This window comes from Mixophyes fleayi, chromosome 7, assembly GCF_038048845.1.
Source record: "Mixophyes fleayi isolate aMixFle1 chromosome 7, aMixFle1.hap1, whole genome shotgun sequence".
Classification (NCBI taxonomy): domain Eukaryota; kingdom Metazoa; phylum Chordata; class Amphibia; order Anura; family Limnodynastidae; genus Mixophyes; species Mixophyes fleayi.
Window position 1 is genome coordinate 41,961,818 of NC_134408.1, and position 12,006 is coordinate 41,973,823.

General features: G+C 36.7%; 1 long non-coding RNA gene across 1 annotated transcript in view; it reads left to right on the forward strand.

Annotated features, from left to right (window-relative positions):
- Nucleotides 1-12,006, forward strand: part of LOC142098686 (uncharacterized) — an 81,823-nt gene that overhangs the window by 160 nt on the left and 69,657 nt on the right. Inside the window, exon 2 of the long non-coding RNA XR_012678391.1 lies at nt 755-840. This is a non-coding gene — a long non-coding RNA (uncharacterized LOC142098686). The remainder of the gene's footprint in view (nt 1-754; nt 841-12,006) is intronic.

Genomic DNA, 12,006 nt, shown 5'->3' on the forward strand with positions numbered 1-12,006 from the left:
TGTGTCACAATGAGCTGAAGGAGCTTTTAATGTAAGGGGGGGGGGGCTTTAATGTAGAAGTTTAATTAGTTCCTTTGCAAATATAGCTTGCAGCATTTGGATTTATTGTACTCTCCATAAAACAATAAAACAGGTAATAATTATACTTTATGTATGTATGTATGTATGTATGTATGTATGTATGTATGTTTCATTTAAAAGCTATGGCTACAGAATTATTCTACTGTAGATGGTGAGATATTAATTTTATAGTAGAGTGAGAGTGGGGGCTAATAATTTAATGGTGGGTGGGAGCATTTCATTTATTGATGGGGGATATTTATTTGATGATGGAGACTATTTAATTTAATAGTAGGGTTGGTGCAGACTTAATTTAAGGTAATTTGATGGGCCTATTATTTTAATGCAAGGGTGGTTTGGGTGCTAATAATTGAATGTGATGTTGAGTTTGGGGAGAATGATTGCTATTGCTTAAAAGTGAATGATAATTATTTAATGTTTGTGAGGAAATAGGTTTATTTATTAAATGTGAATATTATTAATTTAATGTTGGGTTTGTTTGGGGGAAATAGGTCTTTTTATTAAAGGTGAATGAAATGGATTTACAGTCGGACTGGTTGCAAAGAGGGATGACTAATAATAATACATGGGTCATTTTGATTTAATGTCGGACTGCATAGAAGGAGGGAGCCCTACAGTGTTCACTCATTGCTGAGCTTTCTATATCTCATATACCTGTCCTTTTTCCAAACAGGGACCCAACATTCCAGGATCCAGACAAGCAACAACTGAGCTTAGGACACGAGCAACAGCAACAAGCAGTGAAAGCAGCAAGAACAGGTAGGAGAGTGCAGGCCAGTCTGTCCTGCTTCACACTGCTGTGCTCATGAAGGAGAGCTGCGTGCACCTATCAGTAGTGCACGCAGCATTGCCCATATATTTCAAGGGATTTGAAGAGTTGGAGAGCAGCTTAGCACATCTAAAATGAACCATGCCTACTTGCATGCTGATCATGTCCACTGGCTGCGTGGCATGGAAACTCCCCTTATCAAATCCTGCATTTGCCCTTGCTAATATTCTTTAAATTGTGCTTCATTTAGGCTTTTAAAACAATAAAGTATTTTATAGTCACCAACAGATGGCAGCAAGGTTTAATATTTTACAATGATATGTTGAAATTCTTGTGTGAGAGTTAAAATAGCAAATAGGTTCTGTATCTGGTGACAGTCAGATTTTATTTTCTCTTTTTTTAGTTTGCATTGAAACTTACATAGATCTATCATATTTAACCTTAAGGATTAGGAGAAATACAGACTGTTATGCTGTTCAGTCACATGTAGATTTGGTAAAGCAAATTGGTTGTTTTCATACGTATGGCTTTTTCTTTACGATCAGGATCTGACAGGATTTGGTCAGAGGCAATGATAAACTAGGGCAGCTTATGACCCCGAATGACAAGTATGTTGGGACACTGGTTAACCTGGAAACGTGCATGTGCAATCTATTGTATCACTATCAGCTTGTCCAGTGTAATACTAGAATGTCTGGATCTGTGCAATCTATTGTATCACTATCAGCTTGCCCAGCATGTCTGGATCTGTGCAATCTATTGTATCACTATCAGATTGTCCAGTGTAATACCAGAATGTCTGGATCTGTGCAATCTATTACATCACTATCAGATTATCCAATGTAATAACAGCATGTCTGGGTCTGTGCAATATATTACATCACTATCAGATTGTCCAGTGTAATACCAGAATGTCTGGATCTGTGCAATCTATTACATCACTATCAGATTGTCCAATGTAGTACTAGAATGTCTGGATCTGTGCAATCTATTACATCACTATCAGATTGTCCAGTGTAATACCGGCATGTCTCTATCTGCAATCTATTACGTCACTATCAGATTGTCCAATGTAATACCGGCATGTCTGGATCTGTGCAATATATTACATCACTATCAGATTGTCCAATGTAATACCAGCACATCTGGATCTGTGCAATCTACTACATCACTATCAGATTGTCCAGTGTAATACTGGCATGTCTGTATCTGTGCAATCTATTACATCATTATCAGATTGTCCAATGTAATAACAGCATGTCTGGATCTGTGCAATATATTACATCACTATCAAATTGTCCAGTGTAATACCAGAATGTCTGGATCTGTGCAATCTATTACATCACTATCAGATTGTCCAATGTAGTACCAGAATGTCTGGATCTGTGCAATCTATTACATCACTATCAGATTGTCCAATGTAATACCAACACATCTGGATCTGTGCAATCTACTACATCACTATCTGATTGTCCAATGTAATATCGCATTGTCTGGATCTGTGCAATCTACTACATCACTATCAGATTGTCCAGTGTAATACTGGCATGTCTGTATCTGTGCAATATATTACATCACTATCAGATTGTCCAGTGTAATACCGGCATGTCTGTATCTGTGCAATCTATTACGTCACTATCAGATTGTCCAATGTAATACCAGCACATCTGGATCTGTGCAATCTACTACATCACTATCAGATTGTCCAGTGTAATACCGGCATGTCTGTATCTGTGCAATATATTACATCACTATCAGATTGTCCAGTGTAATACCAGCACATCTGGATCTGTGCAATCTACTACATCACTATCAGATTGTCCAGTGTAATACCGGCATGTCTGGACAATCAAATATGTTACCCTATTAAAGGTAGGTCTGGTTAGCTGGGCTACTAAAGGGGGAGGGGCTTTTTGTCCTTTTTTTTTTTTTTTTAACTATGCACCTTTAAATTTTTGTTACCAATACAGGCTCTACACATTTTGTATTATTATTAAAAAACTCTACCAGTTGCTAAAACTGTAGTGTAACACAACAGTATCCCCAAATAGCAGAACCTTGGTAATCTAGTTTCTGGGCATGTATATGTGATGACCTAATTTGTACCGCCTGCACTTGCCCACCCCTCTAGTTGGCAAGTATGTGGAAGGTAGGTCGGACATATACACTGCAGGAGGATATTAACAGACTTCCTGAAGGGGCCAGGGCCATTCACAGACACTGACACTGATGGATTTTCTGAAAGCGCTATTGAAAGGGGAAGGATACAAATGACTTAAGGTACACACTATTGTGTTTTACTTCACATGCTATTTCTGTACCAATTTTACCAATGACTGAAAGTCCTGATGAGTATGTCGATTCATGTGTACACACCTACACGATTTACCTTCAGATCTGTGATCTTGTTCTCTTATAACCATCTGCTCAAAAGATTGTGAGTGTACACACTGTACAGATATCTGTCTATGCTGCTGGTCGTGAGTGTGTACACACTTCCACATGTGCCCAACATCACTCCATCTCTGATTCTGATTTTTAGTCAGTTTAGGAAACCAAATCAACAGATGCCATGTGTTTTGGTACAATAAAACATGATAGTGGGTGCGTACACATTCTTGCAAAATCTGTCCAAACAATCTTTAATAGTGTGATCTGCATGATAATTGCATCAGTGTGTACCCAGCTTTAGACAGAAGCCAGGAGTAACCAGACTGGCACTGGTGGTAGATGGAAGATGCATGTGCTGTTCACTTCCTTTTCCTACTACATGAGTTTTGTCCTTATTTACGCTTTGTACCTCTGCTTCTCCATTTTATAGATCTATGTAGGTGCTATATAAATAAAAAGTTAATAATAATAAGAAGAAATAAATTACAGATCTATGTAACCCTAAAATTAAACTCATGTGTAACTTGTGCTTGGGCTCTGGGAAGCTGTCCCCTCCGTCCTCATTATTATTCACGACGGGGATGGTGACATGACAATAACTATTTTTTTAAAAAATGGCTTTATTTTAGTTCTATTTTTTGTGGAAGAAATAGTTAAACTTTTCAACTTTCCAACTCTGAAGACATTATGTGGGGCAGAAACCAATGCAGGAAACATGGGCTGTTTCACCTTAGGATGAGGTCTGTAAGGAGACAATATAGAAATGCAAGCAAGACAATCTGATAATAGTCTGACCATCAATACTCTCAAAGCAGGATAGACTGTAATAGACAGGTTCTGGCTGAAAAATTGTAGCCTGGAAGGGGGGAAAGAAAACAGCACTGACCCATGAGCAGCGGCCCATCCTTTAAAAGTAGATTTAGTTATAAAACACATGCTGATTTATCAAAGTGTGAAAAGTCCTTTCACTGGAGAAAACAGGTGTTTGAGACAGCTAAAGGGATTGTTTTTACTGCACCCTATGTATTAATAGGGTTACCACCAGCATTAATCCATTCATAAAGCATGAAGGCGGTACTCCCTGTTCTGTTGATGCCGTCATCAACTATTTTTTATAAGAACAGAAGCACTAAAATGCTTCATTCTTGGAATAAAGCATTTTTTCCTAATTCAGTACTGTTTACATTACTTTGTATTGATTTATTAAAACATAGCACCACTGTAGTTCACAAGCAGAAGATTTGAAATCAGCAGTTCAAGCATCCGTATAATTAGCAAGAACCAAAATGAAAAAAATACACTTTATTCATTTAAATAAGTTTAAGTTGAAAAAGTTTAAAACAAAACACCATTTTATATAAGTTACATATTTTTTTAATAATCTTAAGCTGAAAGGCTAATTTTTTAACAGTAAAAAATAAATATAATATATTTAAACACTGAACATGCACTCACAGATCATGACTGGTCTTGCATGCTGGCGCTTGTAGTGCCACAAGTGAATGCGCACTGTATTTTCACATGACTGCCCTGACACCCACTGGCCTAGTATGAGGAGAGACCCAGGGCTCGTCAACATTGGGCTGATCCTCTCTAGGTGCACAGGGGCCCAATTGTTTTGAAGACCCCCTGGAAGACCGTGCCTGATGCTGAATAGCATGGGTTCTTAGAGAAGGGGAGGGAGGTATTTGCAAGTTTGCACTATAAGCTGTTAGCCATTAATAATTATAATAAATATTGTTGTCTATTCTTATATGTAACAAATCAATAGTTACAAATTCCTATAAATAATAAACTACTAATGGCTTTAGCCCTATAAATATTAAAAAATTAATGGCCCTTTAATATAAATGAATCATTAATATTGGTTACTTAATATAGTATTATAGTATAGTGTTAATATTGTTAATGAATATAATATTTTTGGCCCCATAATTATTTTTTCAGTGTACATTCCCTAATAAAGACTTCCTTGGAATCTTCTTATTTTTTTCATCCAACCTAACCCATATGGATTTTTTTTTAAAAAAAAAAATTAAAATGTGCCTACAGAATTAGAGTTGGGAGTGGGACACAACTCTAAATCACAGTGTTTAGGTAAATCTGCCCAGAGTTTGCTTACTACAGGCAAAATCATTAAGTGCTGTGTTGGTAAAGTTTTTGTTTATTAGACATTAACACTTACGATTTTTAATATTTTATCTTAAGAGCTTTATTTTTATAATTGAAAAGAAACCCTTTCACATATTAGGCATTAGGGATTACTTGGAACAGCAAGACTTTCGGCAGCTCTTGTTTGTAAGAAATGTGTTAGGTTTAATGAAAGCAGATGGCAAGTTCATTTTGCATACCGCAGCATGTATCGAAGATTCAAAGATTCCATAATTAAAACAGTCAAAAATAGATAGGCAGATTTATTTTCTCCATGCCCCGCTTTCTAAGGCAGGACGAGAATAACTTGGAATAGGTGCCCAGGTGTTTAATTACTAATAAAATTACATTGTATTAAGCCAAGATGATATTTCGGATATGATCATATATTAGTCACAGTAATTGTGCTAACCAGAATTTTACTGCTATTATAATTTACTTAGTTGATCAAGCGTAACTTTTATCATTCTTTGCTGTCATGTGAAGTGATGTGTTAAATAAGGATGGTTTAAAGCTGGACGCTTGTGGTTAAGAGATGATATGTAAAACTAACACCTTGGAGATATTCGCTGATGCGTGTGATAGAATACAAACCAGACAGAACTAACACACTTTGTTGCTGCTATATCTGTGTCATGAATCAGCAAAATGCTAATATCAGAGTAATTAAAGGCTTCAATGGGTTGCCCACCTTTAGATGGCATTGATTTGTACACGACCTCTTGCATCCTATTTAGCAGCTACATTGCTTTTTCCTTTTGGGCTGCTTCTGTGATATTTAGCCAAGTATTTATATCATCAGAGTTTCTTTTTTTTTTCCATTGCCCTGGGATAAAAAACAGGTTTCTTGTGCTCTGTGCTTGAGACACACTTTCATTATTCAAAGAGCAGTTTTGTGTTATAAACTAAGTGCAGCAACAAAAAGAAACCTGCCATGTACACATGATATCCAGGAAGAAAAAGATATAGGGCCTGATTTTGAGTTGGGAGCAAAGCAAAGAAATGGAGAACTTTGCACTGGACAAACCATGTTACAATGCATACAATGGTACAAATTGACTTATTAGAAATAGGCGACTTAATAAAAATACCAGAAGTAAGGGTATTACATAGGCACTGTGGATTGTGAAAACTGCTATTTTAAACTGCTAACACTATAGCGGAAACTTCTCTGAATGCTCTACAGATTTAGTCCAAGTCAATAAGCTTTTCTGTGTTAGCAAGATATGTGGTCTGACTCTGTGGTGGTCTGACTCTATAATACAATAGTTTATTTTTGTTCTATGTGGTTTCTCTCTTACATCCAAAGTTTAATGTGGGAGGACCCTTTCAGGGAAATAACAAAAGTGAGAAGCGACATTACTAAGCAGCGAGCACAAAAGATTTCCCACGATTCCAAACACCAATATTTATTGTGACACTCCATAAGTGGGACTGAGACTAACGGTTGTGTAGGCTGACACACCACTAGATACAACTGGGTTCTCAAGCATAACATATGCGTTGAAGAACTTCCCATGGACATCACTCTATTCTTGCTTAAGAAATCATTAGGGAATTCCCAAGTGATCTTTGATTTGAGACGGCTCATTAGATTCTTTCATGTCAGACATTTCAAGAAGGAACCATTGATAATCATATGGACCTGATTCATTAGTGATCTTATCTGACGTTTTTTGCTTATCTTAAGCAAATCCACTCTGTGCATGCTCAGAAAAGGGAGATAAGAAGCAAAATCCACTGCGTAAGTGAAGAATTTCTTAAGTTAAGATGAAAATCCATCTTAACTTCACTCTTATCTCCCCGTTTCTTCTTAAAATAAGCATCTTAACTTTTGCACAAGATAAGATCACTAACGAATCAGGCCCATGATCATTGCCCAGCACTTTCTTGTTGCAAAATGATATCGGTTACTGGTAGACCCACTGTCCTGTTTTACTGCACCAATAGATATTTATCTTTGATAATCTGATAATCTGAAGTGTTCCTGGAGACTCTTATGACCAACACATGGCCTCTCTTTGTGTTCACTTTCATTGACAGCAAAGGAACTGTTATAAAAATTATGCACCACAAATTAGTATTGTGAATACAGTAGAGAGATCTTTAGTCTTATGTGATGCAGAACATCAAACTAACTTGTATGTTTAGTAAAGAGACTGAACTGGTGTATTCCCATCACAAAGTACATCAATCCACTTAAACATTGTTAAACAGTATGCAGCCGATGTCTAGACATTCATTTGGTCAACATTCAAAAAGTTGACAACATTATGTTGACAATTCTAATGTATACAGTATTATTAGATGAACAATTCAAATGTCTATAGACTTATTAAGTCGACAATTCAATTGTAGGCAGAATAATATGGTTAGGGACATTATTGTCATCCTAATAATACTATTTACATTTGAATTTTGAACAAATAATACTGTCTACGTTAGAATTGTCAACATAATAATACTGTCTACATTTTAATTGTCGACCTAATAATACTGTCAATGTTGATATTGTCGACTTTCCAACCCTGTCTATATTATGGTTTCGACCACATCAGTGTGATCATGTCATTGTTGAACATATGTATCACATCCTTGTTAAATATGCTTAATAACAATGTAATTATAACTATAATAATTTATAATAATAACTATAACAGTTAAGGTTCAGGTACTTTACTCACTTTAACTGAAGTGAGTTAGACAGCTGATCAGAAGGTTTATTCAGGTCTTCATCCACATCTATCACCAAATAAGATTTACACTTACACCTGGGTAACATCTTCTGATCTTAAAAGCTTGAATGCAGGAGCAATTGGAGACTTTCCTGATGATTTTTAAATGGTTTTAATACTGATGGTTACCTTAGCCAGAAGAGTCAGAAAGATCCAGACTGTTTGGTGTACAGAACTGTAATGATTATTTAATCAGAACCAGGGCCAGATTTGCTATTAAAACTAACCTATCGGCTACCCACAACTACCTATTAAACATACAAGTTAACCCGTGCATGATACTCATGCATTCTAGTCAAATCAAGCTACTTAAGGTGTTAAAAAGGTTCTTGTCATGCATTTGGGCCATAGCCCAGGCCTCAACCACCAACCACTCCCCACTGTCACCCCCGGCAACCACCAACCACTCCCCACTGTCACTTCTCCTTCAAGAAATATATATATATATTTTTTAAATCTTTATAAACACTTTTAACAATTCACAAATTAAATTAACAAATTAAAAACATCTTAGTATACCAAATTTCAGCCCTTTCTGATTTTTTTTCCCCACATACACTAAGAATTTAGTAGGTCAGTGTATAACTCTGCCCAGCAGGTGGCGCTGCAGCTTGGTTTTATTTTTTCCACACACAGACAGACTAACACACGCCACTAGGCATATATATATATATATATATATATATATATATATATATATATATATATAGATATTTGTAATATTATCATGAATTTGTAAGGCACCACATTGATCTGCAGCAGGGAAAACAGTACATACATAAAACAGGGACGTAAAAGGTAGACAACATGAATGCAGACATGAAAACAAAGGGAAGGGAGGGCCCCGCTCATGTGAGAGCTTATATACTGAATATACCTGTATGGATTTTCAAAATTCACCTTTGTCTGTCTTCATGAAGTTAACCATCCTCTTGGCAGGAATAAATCTTCATGAGTATTAATGAGTGTGAACATCCTATTTACCAGCAGAAACATGCTCACTGCGCCGCAGAGAACATTTCTGTGGGACCATCAAATATTCCAGCCTTCAAGACAGGCTCCTGATTAGTTCTGAATATTTACATGGGATTAGCGTCACAGGACTTGGAGTCCACTCCAGCAGCTCATTTAAATAATGCCTAAGGTATTGTTGGAAGAAGTAGGTCAGACAAGGCTCAGCTTTATAGTTTATTTGATGAAGAATGGTAGGAGTATGGCAGGTCCAGCTTTAGAATGCAGCACTTTATAAGTCATGCTCTCAGCTTCTCTGCATGTATGGGGATTTGGTAATAACTGGAAATATCTTGGGAGGCAGGTAGGGTGTGACCTGAGCTATAATGGGGCTTTAAGGATATCTTACATCAAAAATACTAAAAAAAAATGTTTTGACAGATGAAATCGTTAATTTTGTGTACCAAAATTTACTGCAATAATTCCTAGTATTTGAAATAGGATTCTACCCTTAATCCACGGTTGAAAGACTCAGACATATTTGATGCTGTCAGTTGACAAAATTTTGTGTGTGATATCTGAAACTCTTAGCAACATCTGTAGCCATAGAAACAGTCACTGCAGTCCACAGTTTGTTTATCTTGGCGATTTATGTTGCCAATGAAGGTCATATATATAAACAACATCTATGACAAATGGCAGTAATATATATGCCTTTAAGTGCAGTTTCAAATATCAAAAGTTATTCTGGAGTGTTGTGGTACCCAGGAATTTTTTTTTAACTGGGCAAAATATTTTTTTTTAGCATTTCTGAATGGTTACCTTTAAAATAACAATGGTTTTGTACTTAAAAATGCAAGCAGAGATATAATATTTCTGTCATAAAGAGTTAAAATGAAGAAAACCGCTCCACATGATGGCTAAGTGTTGTGTGTGTGAATGTGGGAAGGCCATCATTAAGATTTACCCTGTACAGGCTACACATAGCAGGCAGTCACAGAACCATCCAGCCTCAGAGCACATTTGATGGATAACGTGCTGGGCATAGTACAGTTCTGCATATTGTGTTGATGTGAACAAGCTAAGGTGCCGCATATATATGTGAAATTTTGGAAGTAAAAAAATATTATTACTGTTGTTCCTGACAGCTGTTGACATTTGAACATGGGTTCTTGCATTTACTATAAGAACATCATGCAGCTCTAATTATTATTTCTCTGACGACTAGGACTTAAGAGTTGCATTAACAACTACTTTTTGACAAGCTTCCTGTTGGTCGATATATATTAATTCCTACGTGCTCTCCAATGCCAGTTCACTGTTATCTCTGACCTGGTCTATGACGAAATGTTCTTGCTTATTCTAGATCCCGATCCCCGGTCCTGACCTGAGTGTTTTTGTTTTTTTTTGTAGTTGCATTCTGATTCCTGTATCATTGATCTTCTGTTTAAAAGGGGAAGGTTATTCCGGCACATGGGGATCCTCAAAACTCTAATATAAAATCAACAATAAAGGGGGGATAATAATGTATTCATCCAGTGTTGGTGATATAAACACTTTGGACAATATTTTACCAATGTCTACCGGTGGATGTTAGATGCAGTAGAACTGGATGCAGTGTACAGTTCGTCCACTTTGATGGTTACTTGTGTTCTGTGCTCCTGTGAAACCTTCTGGAATATCACACCATGGAGTCTGCTAGCTTTCAGCATATTGATTCTACAGGTATTTGAATAATGCCTAAGATATTTTAAGGGGCTAAAACATCACAGAAAGTTTTACAGGAGCACAGAACACAAGTAACCAATTGAAGAGATGAAAACTTGGGAAAACCAAGTGGACGGATACCTGACAAACTATACACGGCATCCAGTTCTACTACATCTAATTTCCACCGGAGGACATCGGTGCAATATTGTCCAAATTGTATATATCATCAACACTGGGTGAGTGCTTTACATTATACACTATTATCCACCCTGTTGTCGTGGATTTTATATTATTTTTCAGGATCTCCAAGAGCCAGAATAACCTTCCTCTTTTGAACAAGATGAATTCTAGAAGCATGGTTGCAAGCTTAAATGTTTTCCTGACCACCATTTGTGATCCTGGAGGTTGTCCACTGGTGCTGGTCATCATATTTTGCTATTGATCTGTTGTGGCTGATTGGATTGATTTCACTCTGAAATGTCCCGGTTGTGGACCATCAGACTATGTTTGTCATGCAACTCTGTACATTATTTCACTTCTGTAGCTACCTTGCTTTCCTGGTACAACATCTACCCAGTCCCTATCTCCAGGCATGCCATGTGTTGTGCCGCTACCCTGGTGCGGCTCCATGTGACAGCGTCATAACCGGAAGAATGCGTTGAATATTCCAATAGAAGGAACTAAAAACTGACAGTAGAAGGTGTCAGCTGATTGCACTGTTAAAATAAATAAATGTGATGCAGTGTTAGTCTAATTTCAGCAAACACACAGCACAGATCATTTAGATAAAGAATCTCTGATGTGTAAAGTTAATTGTGTGCACTGTATTTGTTTATATACATTATTCTGTCCATGATAAGAACTATGCCTCTTATGAATAATGTCTGTCATTAAGCTAATGGCAACATTAGAAAGTTCCTTAGGACCAAGTCATATTACATTATTTTTATTGGTTATGAAAACATCTCAGAATTCCAACCGGGTGTAGCATGGACAGACTTACTAAACACATTTGTATTATCCTACATTGTTTGGAGCACATAGATTTTGAATGATGCACACACAGTATTTCAGGAACATTTTTTGATCAATTGAAGTTACAATCTATTTTTGGTGCCGGCATACAGTAGATAAAGTAACATATCCTCACCAGTATATGGAAACTAACATAAGGATTTGAAGCAGGGACTCCTACAGTCCAAACCTGTCTGCCAACAC